Here is a 24,860-nt window from a genome sequence, read left to right as displayed (position 1 = left end):
CGATTTTATGTAAAATGTAGCTCTTTTTATTCCTGTCTGAAAAATGTGGCAAAATTCAGGTAAGAAAACAACAAAGCTTTAGAAAAAAAAAATTAATTGTTCTTTGCTTTTAAATATTATTTGTACACATCAGTACATGACCTTCTTCTTTTATTTTGTCAATAAAATCAATCACAACTGATTATTGAAAAAGAAATAATGAAAAAAATTAAAATTTTGTTATTCAAGGGAGACAATCTGTGGACAGCTTTGTCTCGTATCAAATTTACATTAGACTGGTGATTATTCTTTTTGAAAACAAATATTTGACAAAATATGAAAATGGGTGATTTAGGAAACAAATAGTAATTATATATTTTAAATATATAAGGTGAAACAATTATTAGTTATGATTTAACTTGTTCAGTGAAACCAGAGGGGAAGTGTGTGTGTGTGTGTGTGTGTGTGGGGGGAGGAGGAGGGGGGGGGGGGGGGGTTGCAATATGTTGTTGGTGGTTTTATTGTACATAGAGATTAGAGTTTTCCTGTCTCCAGTTTAAAGTCTTTGGCTCCAGATGAGAAATAAAACTGGAGCATACACATGAGTTATATTACTGGTTATTTCTCTTCCAGAATAAATGAAAAATAAATAGGAGTCCTATGTAATGATCGACCTCTGACAGCCTTATAGCAATGATACAAATACAGCAGCCTGGAATAGAAAAACAACCTGGTGTAGTACACAGGCAATTTCTGTACCATAGTGATATATAGTGTTGTAATTGGTTACAGGTAGCCTAGAATAGACTAATTAACCACCTTGTAAATTACACAGGTAATTCCTGAATATAAGTTCCTTTCGGTGATATTAGTTGTATATCCTTAAATGGAATTCTCAATCGGGTAAAATACTCTGATGATTCCACAATGTTGTGTGTCCTCGTTGAAGATAAAAGTACAACATGGTAAAACAGTAAAAACACAACGGAGTATGACCATATATGACACACGTTATGGCCTTACTGTTGATATGGGTACAGGTAGCCTAAACTAGAATTGCAAAATAGCAAAATACAAACGTAAATCCCAACCTTGGTGTCCTTCTTGACAATTCAGTTACATGCATGGAGCCTATGAAATAGACTGAACTGAATAGCATCTGGTAAAATACACAGATAAATCTCTAATTTAGTTTCTTACAATGATATGGATACAGGAAGCATATAAAACAGACTTACAATCTGTTAAAATACACAGCCGATTCCCCGATACTCCTTTTATATAGATGTGGAAATGGTTTCTCGAACATTGTTTATTGTGACGAAGATTTTTTCTTCCTGCTGTCACCTCTGATGCTCACAAGTATGCATGCACTTATTCTGCAATTGTATGGTACAACTCAAAGCAAGTTTAAAAACGTAATGCAACCTAGCTAATACTAATGATTGGAAAATTGAAACATATCATTCTTCCGCAGGATTTTTGTAAGCCTAAAAGGATGTTGTAACTTGAAAAAATCACACTCTACTGGACAAAAGACTTCACACTACCTGCACTAGCTTTAACTTTCTCTCCCGTTAATGGCAGGTAGTCACCAAAATGCCTTGCTGTGAGCCTTCAGGAGATTGTGCTTTCTCACCTTTTATTATGCATATAAAAAAAAACAGTTCTGCCATACTTAAATTTCGAAATTACATGTAAAAATTATAATAATATAGATCACTTTTGTGTCTTCAAACAATATTACAATATATGTGACTGCCGGTGTAAATGCTACATAGTTCAATGTGTAAAGATACAGAATAATATTTAGTAATTATTTACCATATATAAAATAGATCTGGACTGCTGAAGTCCACGTAGATGTTGTACCGTTTCAGAAGATAGGGTTCGGTGATGCAGATTACAAGGTCATACACGTCACTCTATAATGACCACTGATAGCTCTCCAGTTTACAACTTTATTTGTGTTCACAAAGTAAAATTTATGTACAATTCAATTCTGTACTTGATGGGTGTGTCTGGATTGTATACTGAAAATTTCAGTTTTACTCTCCAAGCAATCATCCCCTTTTTAAATGCTACATACTGACTAAAGATTGTAAACATCTTGAAATCTAAAGTTTTTGAAGAGATGTGTAAACAACTTAACTGTCCTCACCATGGAGACCATGACTAACACTTTTATGACATATGTAAAATAAAACTCAAAATATACAAAAATTTATCACAGGTCATTACAGATGTAAAAAAAAATAGAGTGCTCAAAACACTGTCTGTAGACCTGCAGTCTTGCATGTTGATCTGATTTACAAAGCCCATTTTGAATTCACCCATTTTGATAGTCACTGCTATGAAAGACTGAAGTCCATGTCACGAATATTGTATAAGTTCTAGATGTTCCTTGATGTATTAGTCAGCATACCTATTTGTTTTCGAAACAATTGTGTTCACAATTCCTTCTGTGAAAGTAAATAATTTCAAAGAAATCGAGTATTGATAGCGATCCATTCACTAGATATATAAGGCAAGTGTAAACACAGCCGGTGATTTCCCATTTTCTACCGAAGTTTCTTAAGCAAACGGCTCTAAAACATCGTGCTTGTTCTCCTTATCATCAGTAGATAAACTGTCAAGACCATTGTTATCTTTCTTCAAATTCGCACAGTACTTGATCGATTATGATGCTGAAAGCCATGTTGTTTACAACAGCGACGATCACTTCCGGTATTTGGTCAAAGTGAAAGTCGAGATAAGATTACATTTGTTTCAGCATAATTATGTTACAATAAACAGAACACTTGTAATGATAAATAACAATACCATATAAATATTATATTTCAGTCATTTAATATTTCACTATATTGCCGAAACTATCAAATTATCGAATTTATGTCATCAACTCCGGCAAAGTGATCGACTGCGCATGGCACTGTTTGACGACGACTGGTTGATTAGAATTTCGACTTCGTTGAAAACAACGACAGTAAGATCATTCATTTAAACGTAAGAAATGTCACAAGGAATATCTATATATTCAGAATGTCACTACATACCTTATTTTTAATTTGTAAACTCCCCGAAAGATAGGATTTTCTTTGAAATAATAGAGCACCTGTTTTCCCGCATGGCGCTAAAATTACGTCATCTACTTTCACAACTCATGCGCAAACCACGATATTTCAACTGCTTCCGCTGAGCTAAAAATATCGTCGTTCTGACTGAAGTGGGGGATTCCTGTTGGTTACGTTACGACAACTACTAAACCATGGCTTGTTAGAATAAAATATTTTGGAAATATTTCTTTGAGATTATAAACTTATGATCAACACAAATGCTATTCATTATTTCAGTCACACATTTTCGTTTTTGATCACAGAAATATGGGGTTTCCCAATTTTTGTCTGGCGGGTATATATACCCGTTCAGCACCCGACCGATGGATTAGATATATACCCGTTCAGCACTACTAGGGTTAATATTGACGTTTATTAACCAAACAACCAAACGAAAATCTACTCAAACATCTTCCATTTGAATCCAGCTTATCTGTCTTACCAAGATATGTGGGTTAAGAAATGTTGAAGACCTTTTTCATGTTTGCTGCATTGTCGCTGACAATATAAGTAAATTCATCAGCTAAATCAAATGCAGCTAGGACTTCTTCATACTCCTGGCAAATATTGTCTGCTTTGTGACGACCCCGGAAGCGTTTACAAACTCCAAGTTCCAGTCTAGAATAAAGTGGCCAGTGATCCCCAGAAAACCACGCATTTGTCGATTTGACCATCAATCGATGATAAAATAACCACTAACAGCCATTTCTAGTTTCTCTTTTAGTTTAGACCGAAAGGATTGTATATATGAGTATTATGACAACGTTTTCATTGGGAATTTTAAAAGCGGCGCAGTCATTGGCCAAACTGAACTAATGGATAAGATATCAATGCGTAATATTCGAATTTGTTTTATTGTTTACAACAAAGTCACAGAAAGGAGCACCAGTGACCAAAAGTTGAACTTGACAATAAAAGGCTTCTTTAAGCTTGGTTTCCTCTTATGACTTACCCAAACAGATGTTTGGCAAGCCCCAGCCACCAAAATTCCATATCGTCCATATCGCTACCACTGTAAGAGCTCTTGTTTACGAGAATTCCCTTTGTCTTTATATTTGCTCGTCGTGTTTTCATCTCCTTCGGCTTTCCATAACTAGTAACACTGCCGTTCACACTTGTCGCCTCTCACCATACAATCTAGAACAGTTACTTTGGTCTCTAGTGCATTCTTCTATTTCACGAGCCTTGTCCTCAATAATTTTGAGTTCACCATGTAGAGTACTGTCAAATTGAATTTGTATTGGTGAAGTCAAAGGTTTGTTTGTTTGATTAATTAACGTCCTATTAACAGCTATGGTCATGTAAGGACAGCTTCCCATGTATGCAGTGTGTTGTGTTTAAGTTGTGCGAGGTGCGTGCTTTTGGAGACTGCGGTATATTCATGTTGTGTCTTCTTTTATAGCAATCTGATTAAAATACAGATCCTTATTATCACTACGTTGGATAAGAGGATCTGAGAACCATCCCATTAGGGGTCACGTCAAGAAGCCTTTTGATGTAGGGCGTTAGAATTGTACCTGCTGCCCCTATTGCATGATCGTAAAAGCGACTCAAATTTAGGATCTTATCTTTTCTATTCTTCCTAACTGACTTTACCTCACACTTTTGGCCTCGAGTTGAGCGTTCGCCCCTGTGTGGAAGGCTCTGGGTTCTGTCCCTGGCCGAGACACACCAAAGTCTGTAAAAGTGGGTAGTTTCTGCTCCTGCTTAGCGCTCAGCATCAAAAAGGGGAGTGGGACGACTGGTTCGCCCGTTGTCAGTATATAATGTGACCGGGTGGGGCTGGGTGTGTTGCTTGATGTCTTCGGCGGCATGCTTCAGTGATATAGCACTATAAAAAGGGGCAAAAAATGTTCCACTATACAAGAAGACACAACATGAAGATACCGCAGTCTCCCGAAACACGCACCTCGCACAAAATACACGCAGCGCAACCGCATGCATTGGGGGGAGGCCGTCCTTGCATGACCATAGCTAGTTAATAGGACGTTAATTAATCAGACAAACAGACAAATTTTGAAATGGCCAATCAAATTGGCACTGCCAGAAGATTTTGACTGGGGACGAAATAGTTTGAAAAAATGCTGTCCAAATTATGTTCGTGTATGTAGCCATCTCGCCCGACGAGTGCACAACAAAGCTAATTGTATGTGTATACTGGGGCGAAAAGACATTTTGTTGGGCATAAAGGTCATCTGGACGTGACCCCTTATGGGATATTGTCAGATCCTCTATTGAACGGAGTGGTTATAAGGATCTGTGTTTTAATCATATTGTCTTTTATAGTGGAACTGTTGCCCTTTTTATAGTGCTATATCACTGAAGTATGCCGCCGAAGACACCAAGCAACACACCCCACCCGGTCACATTATACTGACAACGGGCAAACCAAGTCGCGTTATGCTGAGCGCTAAGCAGGAGCAGAAACTATCATTTGTTTAGACTTTGGTGTGTCTCTGCCGGGGACAGAACCCAGATTTTTCCTCACAGGGGCGAGCACTCAACCAAAGGTCAAAGTGAGGTGGTGTCAAGGGAGACTCTTGGAAGAACAAAGAAATTTAGGGTGAAATAATGGATAGATCGTAAATTTAGTCGCCTTTTACGATCATGCAATAGGGACAGCAGGTACAATTGTTACGCCATACCTGCAGCGCCAGAAGTCAAAGTTAACTGCAAGTTTCCACAATTTGTACTGACTGGTGTCCTTTTGCCTGCATCCTTTCGTAACACAAGGTCTGTAAAAATGAAAGTTGAACACAATATAAAAATTGCAAAAATTAAAATATTAAATCAACAAGTTAATGTGATAATCTTTTCCAGTTGCAAACATTTTCAATTATTTTGTAGGGATTCGTCAATTGGAGGTGATGGGACTTTCAGTTCAACACAGAGTTTTACAAAATTAAATGAAGGTAGTGATAGAAGAAAGGGTTTGTTTAAAGGATAATTTGCAATCTGTATCGAAGTATTATATTCAATACTGTATAGTACAAATTGTTACAAGCAGATTCAAACATCAAACACAACAGGACTGAGTGAGATCTAATGACTGACATACATGTAGCACGATTTAAATATTATACAGCTTTCATATGTGAACAGGAATATACAAGTTTTTGAACCAAATAACGAAACACCTTTTTGCCTACCAACGAACAGAGAAAGGTCTATTATAGAAATACAACTAATAGATAAGCTTTTTCCAACTTTCACTAAGCTAAGTCACAATTTTGTTACGCAGATCAGGTGTTTCGGTTTGGATCATGCAAGCAAAGAAAATGTAAGTATAATATTCTCAACATGGATCAACTATATATAATTGTGGTTCGGTGAAGTGCCAATTTGGAAAAGAAGGGAAGTGATCAGTACACTCACCTCGCACAACATACACGCAACACACCGCATACATGGGAGGCCGTCCTTACATGACCATAGCTGTTAATAGGACGTTTATAAATCAAACAATCAAAATGTGTGCGGTGTGTTGCGTGTATGTTGTACAAGGTACATGTTTTGGGAGACTACGGTATGTTCGTGTTGTGTCTTCTTGTATAGTGGAACTGTTGCCCTTTTTAAAGTGCTATATCACTGAAGCATGCCGCCCAAGACACCAAGCAACACACCCCACCCGGTCACATTATACTGACAACGGGCGAACCAGTCGTCCCACTCCCTGTATGCTGACATCAAATTATCAATATACAAATAAATAAAACTAACGGCAACAGTGATAATTATCAGTGTGAGGGGCCCAAATTGATACCCTAGCTATGTTTTCGGGTATTTGTTAAAAATTACATAAGGCTAATGCATTATCTTAGAATAACAGTAGAATTGTCATTTTGTCGATGTCCTTTTTGTAATATAAACCACACTATTTATATCATTATCGTGTTAATGATAGCTATACTGTATCTATCGTTGTGTGTGTTTGTCTACAAGCAATATCGATCAGGAAAAAATATTATCACCCTCTTGTATTTATGTTGATCCCATTTTGGATATTTACATAATACAGCTGGCCATTATTTTGTCCAATAACAAATCTATTACTTATTTAGTCTCCATTAATAACTTCGATCCATCCCTACTTCAAATGCCTTGAACCTTTCTCTTTACATCCTCATCCATATACCTCTCTCCTCCAATGTACAACCAGCCCACTGTCGTCAGCAGATTAATGCTCTGTTCTATTCCAAACCCCATTGTACCATAATCAGATTTGTATCTCGTCTTGACAGACGTGTGGATGGATCTTGATTAGAATCCAATCTAGATCAACACTGCACAAATTGATAACTGAAGCAAACGCTAATAGGACTTTGATTGGTTAGTGACAAACGCCTTATAAGACTGTGCTATGGACACAGGAAAGTGTCTATCTCCCGAAAGCGCATTAATCAATAGAATTGTCTGATGATGTAACCGATAGTGGACATCTCAACAAGCAACAGACATCATACTAAGATACCAATTACATCCTGTTGCGTCAGTAGATTTCACATCAAAATAACATACATATTTATTTGTTTCAAAGTTTACGGTATCAAATTTGAATTTCAGGCATTTCACTAGCTCTAGATACCTTTTACTGGCTCCAGTTATATATGTCTTGTACATGTATGTGAAGATTGTACCTGTTGCTCCAATTGCATGATCGGTAGGCGCTTTTGTACATTGAATTTTATCTCTTTGTTCAAACTAAAACATTAAAGCGTTAAGATCTCTATTTGAAACAGATGAATCCAAAACGGAACACTCTGTAAATATGTCTAGAAATTATGGGATTCGATCTATCTTTTTTAATTTGAAAATGCAGAAATTACTGGTGTCAGAAAAATTTTGCCCTTTGCCATATCAAATTTAGAACGTCTTCTGTATATTTTTAATAATCATATTCTGAATAACTTATTGTAAACCGCAAATTTGATGACTCCACCAATGTGTGTGGATGCGGATGTGGTCACGGATGTGGTCACGTAGCGCCCGTGAATCGATCTTTTTCAATATACTACTTCCAAACTGTACACACGTGTTTTACTATTGTGAATAAAGTTGTCCACTATAACAAGCATTATTTATAATTGTTGCTATTGTAGATGCTTTGCTTGTAGATGTATATAAACTCTTTGCCTAAGAAATGTGATGGTGTTTCTTTGAATTCAGTATTTTATTCTGATGGGTTATGTAAGCTCGCCTCTGTAAGGTAGTGCGATACATCCCAAATTCTAAAAAAGTGGTAGTTTATGTTCCTGCTTAGCGCTCAGCATACTGGGAGTAGGACGACTGGTTCGCCAGTTGGCAGTATAATGTGACAGGAAGGGTTATGTTGCTTGGTGTCTTTGGTAGAATGTTCAGTGATTAAGCACTATAACAAGAAATTCCATAGGGATCTTAGCGCCAACCAAAGATTGGTCTTTGTCTGACTTTTGAAAGAGGAATCTTTCCTGTGCTTTTCAAACTTTAAAGATTGTGTTAAATTTTATTTCATTTAACGCACTACATTGTAGTAATGGCCAAGAGTCATATAAGGACGGCCTCCCATGTTTCAATGTGTGAATTTATGTATGTTTTTGGAGGCTATCATTATTCGTGTTGTTTCTCGCTGAATATTTGAACTCTTGTACGTTTTATAGTGCTATACCACTGAAGCATGCTGCTGACGATACCGAATAAGCACATCCCATACGGCCATATCATACCTAAAACTGGCAAACCAGTCGTCCCACTCCCTTTATGTTCGGCGATAAGCAGGAGCAGAAACTACTACTTTTATAAACTATGGTGTGCCCTGACCAGGGGGGCAGAGTCAAGAAGGCGAGTGATCAGCATATGTCCAGAAGTGAGACGGTTAGGAAATACACGCCTTTGAAAACATGCAATAAAATATGGCCAGCAGGTACAATTATGATGCCTGACATGCAAGGCTACAAACATTTTGAGTCTTGTTAGACAGAATTGATCATCATTTTATGTCCAATAATTCTCATCATCAATTTCTGTATCAAATGTTCCGAAAACCATCCTCTCAACATCAGTTCCGTTTAAGGTATTATATCCTCATTTTTTACGTTCTGCAATCACTTTTTTGGACAGGTCAGCAGAAAGAAATCAATCAGAAGTGTACATGCCTTATGTATTGCCTTTGGAATCACACTGTTGACTTGTAAGTTACTATATAACATGTGAATTTTAAACTAAATAAACATTTCAGAAGAAAAGTACACATATGAAACATATTTATTCCGTAATGTTAACAGTGGCTACAACAGGAATAACAAACGATTGTTTTACTGGAATCGACTTTACAAAACATGCACAGTCATCTTTGATCCTAACATTTACAGTTGTAAATTTTATAACGCAGACATGGAATATTTAAAGGCGTTCCCAACAAAATGTAATAGTGGTAGTTTCTGCACCTGCTAAGCGCTCAGCAAGCAGGAAGTGGGACGACTGGTTCGGCCATTGTCAGTACAATTACGTTAAAATAATCAAACAAACAAGCAAAGCGTTCCAAACAATATCAATGTACATAACATATACCTTCCGTTTGTTCCATTCTATAAAATTGTATATGCATTGTGATTAGTTGAGTCAGAGTCAATGGTATTCGTGCGGGTTGGAACTTACCTTTTCACTAAGAATTGCACTACGTAACAAAACAGAACGTTGGTGTTTGTATCACGCACCTCGCAGAACATACACGCAACACACCGCATACATGGGAGGCCGTCCTTGCATGACCATAGCTGTTAATTGGGCGTTAATTAATCAAAACAATTGTTTAGTTAAATTAACAGCCAGATTTGAAAGATGAAAATTGATGAAGCAATCCAAAAATAAAACCATCAAAACATATATTCAGCAAACATATCTCATAATCTTAAAAGATTCAGAAACATCTCATGCCTTATCATCTAAATTCAATGCGCACAAAATTCTCTATACAAGTATTCTTCCAAAACCAATATGAAACGCGTTAAATCAGCTACATACATTATCCTTGATATCTTTTGTCACATCACCTATCATCAACGGTATTATGATAAACCAGGTCATGTAGCGTCATGTAATGTCTACCATCATATAAGTATAAATGGATAGTGTCATAAATGTAGTGTAAAAATACAAAACCAGCAATTTACAAAAACACTGTGTGTCCCGCAGGATGCTCCTTTTTATCCCTTGTTTTTTAGGTCACCTGAGACGAAGTCTATTCTAATCGCCTTTTGTCTGTCGTCGTCTGTGGTATATCCGTAAACAATTTACATTTTCAACTTCTTCTCCAAAACTGCTGAAGCAATTTCAATGAAATTTTGCACAAACCTTCTTAGGCATAATACCAATCAAAATTGTGAATTATATGGTCCCCACCCCCCAGGGGGCTGTGGGAGGGGCCAAAAGGGGTAAAATTGAGTAAAATTTCAAAAATCTTCTTCTCTACTCACAGATGTGGTAGAATCAAATACTCTTCATAGATAAAAAGGTCTTAAGGTCCTTTACAAAAATTGTGAATTATATGACCCTGGGGTCTCTAGTTTCCCCCTGGGGAGGGGGTTAAGTTTACTATAGTTTATATTGGGAAAACACATTTTTGCTTATTATTTGGTCATTTGTAATAGGAAATGAGTCAAATGTTGTCAGAATTATCAGTATGAGATGGTCATTTAATCCTATTAACAAATTTTCTATGACTGACCCCCAGGGGCTTTAGGGGCGGGGTCAAAAGGGGTCAAATAGGCTAAAACTTCAAAAATCTTCTGAAATTCTGGAAATGGTAGAATCAAATACTTTTCATAAATAGAAAGGTCTTAAGGTCCTTTACAAAAATTGTGAATTATATGACCCTGGGGTCTCACGTTTCCCCCTGGGGAGGGGGTCAAGTTTACTATAGTTTATATAGGGAAAACACATTTATGAGCATTTGTTGCTCAATTTTCATTGGAAACGAGTCAAACTTGGTTAGAATTATTAGTCTGAGATAGCATTTTAATATCATATCCACATTGGTCCTGGCCGACCCCCTGGGGGCAGAGGGGTGGGGCTAAAAAAGGGTCAAATAGGCTAAAACTTCAAAAATCTTCTTCTGAAATTCTGGAAATGGTAGAAACAAATACTTTTCATAAATATAAAGGTCTTAAGGTCCTTTACAAAAATTGTGAATTATATGACCCTGGGGTCTCACGTTTCCCCCTGGGGAGGGGGTCAAGTTTACCATAGTTTATATAGGGAAAACACATTTATGAGCATTTGTTGCTCAATTTTCCATTGGAAACGAGTCAAACTTGGTTAGAATTATTAGCCTGAGATAGCATTTTAATATCATATCCATATTGGTCCAGGCCGACCCCCTGGGGGCAGAGGGGCGGGGCAAAAAAAGGTCAAATAGGCTAAAACTTCAAAAATATTCTTCTAAAATTCTGGAAATGGTATAATCAAATACACTTTATAGATGAAAAGGTCTTAAAGTTTGTTTATAAAAATTGTAAATTACATGACCCTGGGGTCTCCTGTTTCCCCTTGGGGAGGGGGTCAAGTTTACATAGTTTATATAGGAAAAAACACATTAATGAGCATTATTTGCTCAATTTTCATAGGAAATGTGTCAAACTTGGTTAGAATTATTAGCCTGAGATAGCATTTTAATATCATATCCACATTGGTCCTGGCCGACCCCCTGGGGGCAGAGGGCGGGGCAAAAAAAGGGTCAAATAGGCTAAAACTTCAAAAATCTTCTAAAATTCTGGATACAGTAGAATCAAATAATTATAGATGGAAAGGTCTTAAGGTGTTTTATAAAAATTGTGAATTATATGAGCTTTGGGTCTCACGTTACCCCCTGGGGAGGGGTCAAGTTTACTTTAGTTTATATAGGAAAAACATATTTGTGAACATTATTTGCCCAATCTTTGTAGGAAATTAGTCAAACTTGATAAGAATTATTAGCCGAAGATATAGCATTTTAACATTCATATCTGTCCTCGATGACCCCTTGGGGGACCAGAGGGGCAGGACCAAAAAGGGTCAAAATGATTAAAATTTCAAAAAATACCTCTAAGTTCACAGGTTTGATGGAAGCAAATACTCTTCATAGTCTAAAGAGTCAAATTTATAAATCACTGACCAACTTCAAGGCCCAGCATATAGTGTTTATATGTCTTTAATTTGTTTCATTATATATTCTAACTCAGGTGACCGTTAAGGCCCATGGGTCTCTTGTTTCTACAATAATACGCTTATATAATATAAAAACTTTTTGCAATCGGGGGATTTCAAAATGTCATGGGAGCGGTAGATGGATCCTTGATTCCCATATCTACACGAATAGATGAAGAGCATTTGTACGTGTCCCGTAAAGGCTTTCATGCTTTAAACACTCAAGGGGTGTGATGCAAACACTTTATTTCTAAATGTTGTTGCCAAGTGGCCTGGTGCAACGCATGATGCCCATATATGGAATAACTGTGCTTTAAGTCCTGCTTTTGAAGCATCGTAGGTGGGTGATTACTTGGTGACATTGGTTATGGGTTGAAACCTTGGTTATTGACCCCTAAACAGAACCCTCAAACACAAGGAGACAGGCACTACCATACATCTCACCGTAGTACCAGATGTTGTCATTGAGCGTACCTTCGGACTGTGGAAATGAGATTCAAATGTCTTCACAAAGGTAATGTGTTGGCACTAGAGAAAGCATGCAAGGTTGTCGTAGCAACAGCTGTTCTTCACAACATATGCATCCGGAAAAGAATTCCCTACTTGGAGGATAATGGTCAAGAGGACAATGATAGAAGGAACTTGCAAATAGCAGATTGTAATCCCGGTATTGGAGTGCGAGATCAGTTAATCGGACAGGTATTCTCCTCATCCGATTAACTGTTGGGGCTTATCCCATGTTCGGTGTAGTAATGACAAGTTGCAGACTATATAGTTAACAATCTTTTTTTTGATTTTGATATTAACAAGAATTTGTGTAAGCCTGACACTTAGAAAAAGAAAAAAATTTAAAAAACAAAAAAACACAATAAATTGACTTATTGGGTATTTTCATATTCAAAAGTTATTAAACATAATGAAGATAATGAACGCAAGATAGTGATAGAAAAATATTCCTGACTTAATGTGATTTTCACCACGGAAAATAATCAATAGTTTAAAAGACTACAATAGTTATGCATATCTCTTTTTGTATTTACCACAAGGCTTTAGCTAAACAGATTTGGCACTTTACTTAAAGCTGACAATGCAAGTTAAAAACATGCAGTTGAAATTAAAAAAATATATATTAACGAAATACTTTCTTTTAAATTGTTTCTGAGACGTCCCCTAGTTATGACAGTGAGGTATCTAAGGAAGTGGCAGCCATTTTTCTTTTGCTCTGCTTAGTAACCTTCACTGGCCAACCCCCTATATAAAGCACGGGACACTTGACACACGTGTATCATTCTAAACATGTCTTGTCTCAGATACACATGCCCCGATATTGAAAATAACAATGTCAAATTGAAAATAAACACTGCACTCACCTGACAATATTTCATTGAAGTAATAGATGAATGTGTTGTCAGCTATATCCCAACATATGTCCAATACGAACTAATAAAACAATTCAATATACACTAAGTTTTACACGTACATGTACATCGACACGTGTGTCCTTGCTAGTTGTCGCTCGTTCGAGTCAGGTACGTCGTCACGTGTATATGGTCAGTTGAGTGCATCGGGTACGATGATATACGTGGAGATATGTGGACGGATTATTGTTTGGATTTCTATTCACTTGCGTTGGAATTTTATTTTGAGAAACATCTAAATGACAACTTATAGGAGTTGACATGTTTTCTTGCTAAAAAAAGTCCCATATAGTTTTACAGGTGAGGGTTTAGTTTACCTATTTGTTGGTGATATAACCTGTGGACTACTAGGTGTATAGGTACATGAATGAGCGCACGTGTGTCGATTCACGCGCTTTATATAGGGGTCGGTGAGTCGTCGGAATGTAAAACAAAGGGCATTAGAATTGTACCTGCTGCCACTATTGCATGATCGTAAAAGGCGACTAAATTTAGGATTTTATCTTTTCTCTTCTTCCTAACTGACTTTATCTTTCTAATGCCTAATGCCTCCCTGTGAGGAAGGCTCTGGGTTCTGTCCCCTGGCCGAGACACACCAAAGTCTACAAAAGTGGTAGTTTCTGCTCCTGCTTAGCGCTCAGCATACAGGGAGTGGGACGACTGGTTCGCCCGTTGTCAGTACAATGTGACCGGGTGGGGTGTGTTGCTTGGTGTCTTCGGCGGCATGCTTCAGTGATATAACACTATAAAAAGCGCAACGGTTCCACTATGCAAGAGGACACAACATGTATATACCGCGGTCTTCCAAAAACACACACCCCGCACAGCATACATGTAACACACCGCATGCATGGGAGGCCGTCCTTACATGACCATAGCTGTTAATAGGACGTAAATTAATCAAACAAACAAACAAACAAATGTAAAACAAAAATGGCTGTCCTCAACCGGGGAATCTCTCATAAACGATTCTTGAAAAAACGAGTATATTTATTTTTTTAAAAATCATTTTAATAATTTTAACTTGTATTGTCAGCTTTAAGTAATAAGCAGTAATCACGGTATAGAAAAATGAAAAAAAAAAACATAACATAAATACATCTGTATTATTTCAGAAAATAAAATATTGACTAGATTTCGTTCTAGAGTATCTTTCATTCAGCATCAGCATCTTCTGAAGCCGATTTTAATAGAGACACACTTCTTTATAAAACTCTGCATGAGTCAGGGAGATGTTTTTTCCTAGTGCATGGAAAGTCCGACATTGTGCATGTTGAGCATGCTGAAACTACACGTGTTGAACAGTCATCACAATCATCTTTTTCACTAACCGACTCCGGTATACTCTTCTCCTCAAATAGATTACTTTTGTTGACTAACCTCTCATAATACCAATTCAGTTTATGTCCATACGTTTAGGAATCATTTTCACATTTCCTCTCCAATCTGTAATTGATACAGAAGCCAAATCAAAATTCGTCTATATAAGGCGGTTTTTATGTTTCACCTTCAACCAGCATCATACTTCAATTATAAGCCATCATACACAAGGCTCTGTTGTGAAAGTTGATCTTTGAATGCTAGTATTACATGTAATATGATGGATATTAAGGGCGAGACGCGACTTCTTAGTTAACTGAGTTAATGTTTTAAGTAAGTCCAACCTGCAGTAATAAGCGATCATAACGGATCATAACGGACGGACGGAGACTGGCCGCCTAAAAAGTTAACTTCGTAATTAAAACTCAAAATATAGTTTTTATCGTAAGCTGCCTGCTTTCAGCAAGACAAAGTGTCCATTAAGGCAGGTTTTACTGGAAAATGAAAAATGATTGGATTATAAGTTATAACTTATAACTATGTTAAAATTTGCTTCAATTGAAAAAAGATCGAAAGGTCCTACCCAGTGGTGAGTGATATAACTACAGATTGGTATACATGTATTCATCATCAGCTGGTACATTTACGTATGGGTATGTCGAGGTGCTCCAACGATTTAAAGAAGCTTGCCTTTAGTTAGCAACAACAAATGAACTATTCGAAGCTGTAGAAATATTCTGGCTTGGAACAAATTCTTTCAGTGTCTTTAAGATTTCTTTTTCAACATTTAGACGTTGGATTTCAATGTCAAGTCGGTCACGCTCAGAAGAGTGTCTCAACAGTTAGCTTTCTCTCCTCCACCCTGTAGATATCGTAAGTACTTGTACTTCTGCTATCATCCGAGACATTAAATGGCTTTCCTTTTCCTCGACGAGGCACAAGAAATTGTAGGAGAAGGAGTTTCAACATGGACTGAAGAAAGACTTCCTGGGGATTCATATCAATGGGTTGAGTTTCTGCGGTTTCAACATTGCTTGACATGCACATAATATGAAGAGGCCATCTCAGAGTCATTTTCAAGAGTTCCATCACACTCCAGAGAGCTATTGGGGAAAAATGTGTATCTGAACAGCTTGTGTGATAATGGCGAAAATATCATCTTCATATATATATTTATTTATTTTTTGAAATGATAAATGTTACATGCAACAAAATATTATCTTAAACTTGACTTTTGTTCTTGAGGTCTCTGGAGCACGCAATAGTGTAGTATTTGTTGTTGTTTTTTTTTAGCCAATCCAAGTCACACAGATGTGCAGTATCAGTATCATTATTATAATAGCTTTTTTAATTTTTATTGTTACTATTATTATTGCACATTCGTTTTAATGCTATTTATTTAAAATAACTGAACAAAACCGCAATTTAGATAATCACTGGTGAATGCATTTGTTTTTAAATAACAATGTTTACTTGTTTTAGGACAGAATTTCCAAACGTGTCTCAGACATCAGTATCTATCCCCTGAACGCGAGTTGTTCCAAAATATCCAAAACCTGCAGCTCCATATCTGTGAGATCCTCTTCAGTGGGCGGTCCGCCTCCTGTTTGTTTTCTTTCTCTAAGATACTTTGATCTCTTTCCTTATATGATGGAACTCCAGTCATGCCACTTCTTTTTTATATCTTCGTCTGATATCATTGTAGAGCTTACCGCACTCATGTCAGTTGCAATGGCCTTCCAAACTTTATTTTCTCCTTTCGTTGGTAATGGTGTCGGAGACTTTGCCTAGAAAGATATCTCTGTTAGCTTCTACACCTCTTAACAGCATCTCTAGTTCATCGTTTGGATAGTTTGGCTTACGTTATCTACCTGAAGTCGCCATGATGCACCTTGAGACTCGGCCTAGTAGCTTTCAGTTTTGGAAACTAGTTTAATTACACGCTTAACAACATAGTCTATCAGAAACAAACTCAGTAAGGACTCTAATGTGACTTCATATTAGATAATACAGAAAATGGAAAGCGGTGAATGAACTTTTTCCGGAAAAAAACAACCCGCTCTTATCGCCACTCGTACGTAAGGTTTTAAGAGAGGTTTAAGGCAGGGACGGTGATTTACGGAGGGATTTCAGTTACACTCTTACCAAAACCTCAGTGTCACCTTCAAGTGTTCCTTATATATATAGTTAAGAAGGTTTTTTAAGTTACAGATCCCAGTTCCTCGGTCAAAACTCCTGCCAGGACTGATGAAAACCCCGCAAAACCCTATTATATGTCCCCGGCGCCCCACACCATCTTAGTCCGCGCGGGAAAATTGACATTGTAGATGAATGAACCAGTTTAGTTATGAAACTATAAACACATCTTTCAAATGTCTGGATAATTGAAAGTAAACTAAAAAGCGATTGAAAAACATTGACATTTTGTTGTCTTTTCAATTTTTCATAGGGACTGTTTTCATATCATTGAACTTGGCTGTTGAGATTAAATGGCTGGAGCGGGAAATTCAATTGTTCTCTCGCATCTTAATTATGTTTTACTTTGAGCTATAAAGTAAAGTTTAAATATAACAGTTAAAGGATTGTTATATTTCATTTATTGGATATAAATGCAATCTTGGTAATATGATGCATTAAATAAAAATCGGCTGCGGCCCACCTAACAACTACTCCTTAATGATTTTGAATTTATTTATTTTTTCCAAAAACGGTCATGTTCAGTGTTCCTAAGACCACATAATAAGACCATTTGTAACTATTGAAATGCTTTCTGATATGTTATTTATACATAAATCAATGCCATTTATTGTCCATGTCTCATAGGATTCATATGATGAATGTGTTCTAAGGTTTAATTTACTATTAAAAGTTTAACACCTAAGGCGAGACGGACGCCTTTGTGTGCAACGTGTTTAGGTTTGTGAACGTCTGTATGGATGTTTTGACCCGGTGAGGTGTGTTGCTTGGTGGCTTTGGCAGCATGCCTAAGAAATATAACACTATACAAAAGGCCAATAACTCCACTACATGTATACAAGAAACACACTTCATACACGCTGTACCCCGTATACATGGGACGCCGTCCTTACATGACTGGCTGTTAATAGGACGTAAATATAATAAACCAAGCCTAATGTTTTGGTAGGCTGTGGTATATTTCTGTATTCTTGATTCCTGGTATCTGCTCCTAAGACATCAGTTACTAAGAACGGACACCAAAAGATATTTTCTTTTGCCAATCAATCGATCGAATCGACATCAACTGCATGAAATATTTCTTTAAAGGTACTTTTTAGCCGCCAGTGTTCAATGATCTGCTTTTACTCGAGACCACACTTATAAATAGAACCCGAGTGCCTCGTACAACACCATTAAGTGTTGTTATAGGTGAGAAACAACGTGGGAGAATTCAGGAAGCTAGATAACAACAGAAAGGACAGAAGCTATATACAGAAATTCATGACAATTGGTATCAGTAATGTGTTGGGGAATATCTCTGTCACGTACAAACAGATTAATCGACTATGTCCACTTAAATCAACTGTCTGTTCCAATATATGCTGTCGTACGGCCATTGCCAGTTCGTTAGATTCGTTTTTGTTACACAGCAAAGGTACTTCTATGTCATCTACTTTTATTAGCAGGATTCTTGTTGCTTGGCAATCTTTGTCTTACATATCCGACTCGCAATAGATCACACAAGGGAATGCTCTAGATTATCAGAAATTATATTTAATGTATGGTTAGCATACAGTCTACCACATCAATCAACGTTCGTAAATGGCTGCAGAACGAATATGATTTTTTTATCCAATTAGGTATTATAAGTGAAATATTTATTTAGATGTACATCTGCACAGTGAACACTACAACATTTAGTGTAATATTACGTTGATATTTTTAGATATGGATTTGCATGGCGCATCTTTAGATGTTCGTATCACATTTGTTGAGTAAGTATTTCATCGTTAAGCTAACTACACATAGGAATGAGTATGTCACCGTCCATCCCCGCATGATTTCTTTTGGAGATCATTCCCTAGACCAATCTAATTAGGCCCAATAGAAGGTGTAAAAAGTTATTATAAAATAATTTATTCCATTGCAATTCCAACAAAAATAATCAAATATGCATATATATTATTAGAATAAACCATTTAACATCACATACTGCTAAACCCTGGAGACTTCTAGTTTCGTCGCAAGTCCAAAAACCTATAAACATAGTTGTACATTTTAACCTCACTTAAAAGATCATTCATTGATCACATGTAGTAGAATGATAAATAACGAAAGGCTTATGCCTTCAAGGTGTCACAAATGAAAACCCCATTACGTCATGCGATTATGTTTTGAGTGTGTGACTATGTCAAAAATGATTTAATGTGTATGTTTTGCAAACAAACACGTCTTGTGCCCAATATAGACACAAATCAACATAATAGCATATTTATTTGGTGACAAAATTGTTCTGAACCGAGTGGATTTCATTTCCTGAAATGTACATGTTTCATACATTTTTGCTAAAATATACGATCTACACAACACTTTACGAGTCAACAGCATTATCTAATCTCAATAATGACGGATACAGACTTTCTATCAGCTTATTTATAATAAAGTACATTCAAGAGAGAGTGATATACATACATAAATATCACTAGCAAACACAAGTTTAATACCTTAACAGAAGTGGTGCAATTTATATTACCGAAATTATGCCAGGTAGCGTTGAATTGATGGTATTTGTCGATTTTTCTTTTAATGTCCAAAATGACGTCCATTTGGCATTGTTAAAATCAGAAACAGCAGGTACTCTTCTTACGCCCTACCTGCAAAACTAGATGATTATGGTGCGTAATTTGGTTAAAATTAGGAACATTTGTCATCCATAGTTGAGCACAAATTTTGCATGGTGATTTGATGATCAAATTGCCGGTGTTTTACAATCTGGCGTGCTCAAAGATGCTCCACCGCTGACAGAGCATAAACGGTACCCATCATTTGAACAATAACTGGCGTTTAATCGTGTATATAAACACACACATACATGTATATAAAAAACCATTTATTTTGCTTGTGTACTTGATCTTGGGCCTTAACGTTCATCTGACTATTGGCACAATACAACACCTCTAAGAATATAGTAGTGGCAAACAATGAAGGCAATACAAAATAACTCTTTTAGTTTAGGTTCTGATTTATTTGATGAATTGGGCCATGAATGAAGGTCCCTTGATCCCCATCATGCTAGAATTCCAATATCTAGTCTCTAGGCCTCTTAGTTATTGACTAGAAATTGTTTAAAGATTTTAGCCTATTTGACCCCTATGACCTTCAATAAAGTTGAATGTAATTCAGTTGAACAACCTTGGCAGCCCTTTATCCCAGCATGTCACATGTTCAATATCTTATCTCTAGGCGTCTTAGTTATAGACTATTTGACCCCTGTGACCTTGAATGAACTTGGTAGCCCTTCATCCCAGAAAACCTTCCATGCGACCCTTGTAATTTGATAATTCCATATTTCAGGTAATACAGTTATTATCCCCCGCCCAACGAAGTTGGCGGGGATATACAAATGGGTTCCGTCCGTCTGTCCGTACGAATGGTTTCCGGAGCATTACTCTAAAAGAGATATTTCCACGAAACTTCAAACACACATTGGTCTTATGGTCTAGTAGTGCCTTTTGCTATTTTTAGGTTTTAATTTTTTGCACTTTTTCCGTTACCATGGAAACATTGCTGAAAATATCATGGTAAATGGTAAATGTTACTTTGCAAAACTCCACCTATCTTTGTGTATATAGTCTAATATAAATGTCAAGGCTGATACCTGATTCAACAATTGCAGCCCCGCTCTACTTGAATTATACTCCGTCTTTCTTTAGCTCAATTTCCTTTTTCCTGTTTTTTTAGCCCACCATCATCAGATGGTGGGCTATTCAAATTGCTTTTCGTCCGTGGTCCGTCCTTCCGTCCGTTAACAATTCTTGTTACGCTATTTCTCAGAAAGTACTGAAGGGATCTTTCTCAAATTTCATATGTAGGTTTCCCTAGGGGTCTAGTTTTGTATATTGCATTTTGGGACCAATCGGTCAACAAGATGGCCGACAGGCCGCCATCTTGGATTTTGATAGTTGAAGTTTGTTACCGCTATTTCGCAGAAAGTACTGAAGGGATCTCTCAAATTTCACATGTAGGTTCCCCTAGGGGTCTAGTTCTGTATATTGCATTTTGGGACCAATCGGTCAACAAGATGGACGACATGCCGCCATCTTGGATTTTGATAGTTGAAGTTTGTTACCTCTATTTCTCAAAAAGTACTGAAGGGATTCTTTTCAAATTTCACGTGTAGGTTTCCCTAGGGCCCTAGTTGTGCATATTGCATTTTGGGACCGATCGATAAACAAGATGGCCGACAGGCCGCAATGAACAAATGAACAAGATGGCCGACAGGCCTCCATCTTGAATTTGGTTAGTTGAAGCTTGTTACCACTATTTCTCAAAAAACACTGAAGGGATCTGTCTCCAATTTTTTTGCAGGTTCCGCTACTGGTCTAGTTGTGCATGTTGAATATTAGGACCAATCGGCCAACAAGATGGCCGACAGGCCACCATCTTGGAATTTGATAATTGATATTTGTTACCGTTATATATCTAAAATAGTTCTCAAAGGATCTTTCTCAAATTTCATATGTAGTAATATGTTGTAAAAGTTTGAATAGCAGAGAAAAGATCCCTCTTTCGTTTGTCAGACATAGATCATTCTTTGGTGGGATCTGGGATCTCTTGTTTTATACATAAGTCTCCACAATCAAACTTACTTCAGCTTTGATATCTCAATTGGCGGGGGATCTGAATGACATGTCCTTGTTATTTTATACAAAGGCTAATTGTAGATTAGCGTTCGAAAAAATGACATGCCACTAAGAAAGACCAGATGATTTTTGAAACTTTTTCTTAGATGGAGAAATAGTCATAGATCAGTCATGGCCGGATAAAATATAAAAGTAAAGTACTTAAATTTGTTGCTATAAGGTTATTATCAATTTCATTGGCGAAGTAATATTTTTATGTTTAAACTTATTTTTTGGTGTTAAAAGTTGTCTGCAGCATTATTAGTTTTACAACAAGTCAACAGAATTGAGTCAATGACACCACCCACTTTTAATCATGTTAATCCAGAATCAAATCCAATCACTATCATTTCAACAATTTTCATGGATTCATAAATCAATGTCCTTAATCATTCGCCCGAAGTGCACAACAGAGCTAATTGTATATGTATACTGGGGGCGAAAAGACATTTTCAATTGATGTTGTAAGGTGTAGAAACTGCATTTGCTAGGAAGTACACGTGGTATAAAGGTCATCTGGACGTGACCCCTTTTGGGATATTGTCAGATCCTCTATTGAACGGAGTGGTTATAAGGATCTGTGTTTTAATCAGATTGTTAATCGTTATACTTATCCTGGTCCAAGCTATTTTGGTACTTTGTAACAGAAAAAGAAACGGAAATTTATTTTTTGAAATCACAAATAGTTCAGATTGTCAACTGATTCCAATTATTCATGTGCCTTTATGTCCATCCTATTGGGATATTCAACATTCTGAAGGTATTGTTGACCTAAGTTTAGACTTATTTGCATCAAAACTTCATATTGACTGGCCAGGTTTCAAAATTAACCAATCACAGTATAATGGTCAGAAACACTGTAAAAAAAATACCATTTTAGCAATGGTTTGCTGTTAAGAAATTACTACAGCAACCATTTTGTGTCCATGTGTAAGTGTCTCATCAAAGAATCCACCAGCCTCCATTTTCTCAAATGTTAACTGAGAATGAAGACAAAGTTAAGAGAACAGTTTTTAATGCGTCATTTTAATATATTATAGTTCTCGCAAAGTTAGTTATCAAGTTTTTGTAGATAATTTAAAGGGAAATACATAAAGTAGGAACAACCATTGGAGAGTAAGAATGGTGATTACCTAACAGAAGATATGTAACAAAAAAGGATTTTATAAGCTTAAGCTATATTAGCGAGCCATTTTTAGATGTCAGGCTAGATAAATGCATGTTGTTTTTAATTCCAATTTTGACCATGACAAATTTACATAGAACCTAACCTCTGCCGTTTGTTTACTCTGCAGTCTTAAGCATATCTTCTACAAAAAGGGAATCTGAAAGAGAAATGCCAAATGCCGAGAATAAAATAACGGCGGCATCCCATGTATGCAGTATGTTTTGTGAGACTGCAGTATATTCGTGTTGTGTCTTCTTGTAGTAGAAAAGGTCCTCGTATAAAATAACAACCGGCAGCGAGATAATGTCATTTCAAGTATCATTGTGGTAAAATGATTTGAGGAAGACATGTGCTTTTCATCTGAATTTCAAAACTTCAAAATATAAAAGATGATTGATATAGCACTATAAAAAGGGCAACAGTTCCCCTATACAAGAAGACACAACATGAATATACCGAAGTCTCCCAAAACATGCACCTCGCACAACATACACGCAACACACAACATACATGGGATGCCGTCCTTACATGACCAAAGCTGTTAATAGGACGTTAATTAGCTGTATTTAGCATGTTAATTAATAAAAAAAACTTAAAATCTCATGTTATGCAGTTTATCTTTCCAACTGCCCGTCTTTAGAATAACCTGTACGTTTTGGTTATCGATGTTTATTTCCACCGTCTTACATGTCAATGCTGGTAAATTCCGCTTCTAGTTCTCTCCGAGTGGAGCTTGCGTACTTCTCTGCAAGGTCCCATGTCCCAAACATAACCCGGTTGTCAAAATGACAACCATCATCGTAAACTAAATAGCCACCGTAACCTTCAAATGAAGCATCTATGAACAACATCAAAACTGATGTTGTGGTAGTCGAATTACTTGTGTTTGAACCCTCTTCGTACATTGCTTGAACAATTTCCCGCCAAAACCCGATCTCTCTTTCAGCCTCTGTAGTCACTACTACTGCTGAGTTCCACGATAATCTTTCCATAACACACCAGTACATACTAGCGTACACTATCTACTAACACTGCATGTGTTGAAATCAACAGTCCGACAAAGGACGCCAAGAATCTGACACTAACAACACGCCTACCTGAATTCAGCTGAAACTCTAAATTATTTACGCATTGAATGACCTTTTGTATACGTTCTGGTGATACCTGTTCTCCTTTTATCCCATACAAATCCCAGCCACTGCATTTGTTGTACAGGTTCTCGAGTACATTTCTCTTCAGTTCATAATTGGCCTATTTGCTGATTTCTAGTGATGTCCCGACTGACTTACCTCCACCTATTCCGTCGTCCAAATACATAGGATGTTAACTTCTTTTGTACGGCAGTGTTTTACCACTTCTTTATTCACTTTAGTGAAAATGTGTCCTGCTGTACTGATAACAAATGGTAGTACATTAAATACATAAAACTTACCTGCCATGAAAATCCAAAAAAAAATTGCGATGTCAGGGATATTTCATGATATGATGATACGCAGAGTTAAGGTCGAAACTAAATAGAAAATCACCTTTACTAAATGTGTTTCTTGCCACATTAACGTCCTCGTACTTAAAACGAAATTGATATAAATGTGGATTGATGTGTCTACAATCTAGGACTAATCTTAGCTTGTCCTTTTTAATACAAGCTACTCTTATTTGATTACCCACCTCGGGCTTCTCTGTTACCATAGAAACACCCCCTTTTTTAACAAAATTTTGTATATATTGTGTAACAAAATCAACGTTATCTTTGGCAGATTTACTATTGTCCAAAACAGTACTTACCTGAGTAACTTTTTATCGCAATCTTATATCATTCTCTTATAACAGCTAAAATATG

The 24,860-nt window shown here is 36.8% G+C and overlaps 1 pseudogene; it reads right to left on the bottom strand.

Moving 5' to 3' along the window:
* Positions 1–15,684: 15,684 nt before the first annotated feature.
* LOC138332655 (myb/SANT-like DNA-binding domain-containing protein 4) lies at positions 15,685–22,817 on the bottom strand (annotated as a pseudogene).
* Between the last annotated feature and the right edge of the window lie 2,043 nt (positions 22,818–24,860).

This window comes from Argopecten irradians, chromosome 10 (assembly GCF_041381155.1).
Source record: "Argopecten irradians isolate NY chromosome 10, Ai_NY, whole genome shotgun sequence".
Taxonomy (NCBI): domain Eukaryota; kingdom Metazoa; phylum Mollusca; class Bivalvia; order Pectinida; family Pectinidae; genus Argopecten; species Argopecten irradians.
Note: the sequence above shows the minus strand (reverse complement) of the source record. Positions and strands in the feature narration are given on the sequence as shown.